The following is a 517-nucleotide window of genomic DNA, read 5'->3' on the forward strand; positions in this document are numbered from 1 at the left end:
GATCAAAATCAAACCTATCTTTTGTAAATAGAAGAAAATCAATATCTTAATTTTTGAATAATTTTTTTTTATTAGAATACTAACCACTCTTAATTAATCAACCCATTATGAGATAGAAAAATATACTTATATGAATCATACAGTGACATCAAAATTTAAAAATATTTTTTCTTATTTGTACTTTTAAAGGTTGAAATTTCATCATTTTAATCTCATCATCAAATTTTTGATATTTTAATTTTTTTTTACGCAACTTCATTATTAAATCATTTCATAAAGAAAAGATCAATATTATCAATATTGATTAGAATCAAGACCACTATTTCTGATCATCAAAATTAGTCTCTCGATTTTAGATAAGGATATCAAATTTTTCACCAAAAAAATCTTTACTACTCATGATTTAATCAATTTATCACAATATCATAAATAAATTTTACCACACCCTCCATAGATAAACATTTGAATTTAAAAATCTAAGATCAAAATCAATGTTCGATAAACAATCTCAAATTCT

The sequence above is a fragment of the Elaeis guineensis genome, chromosome 5, assembly GCF_000442705.2.
Source record: "Elaeis guineensis isolate ETL-2024a chromosome 5, EG11, whole genome shotgun sequence".
Classification (NCBI taxonomy): Eukaryota; Viridiplantae; Streptophyta; class Magnoliopsida; order Arecales; family Arecaceae; genus Elaeis; species Elaeis guineensis.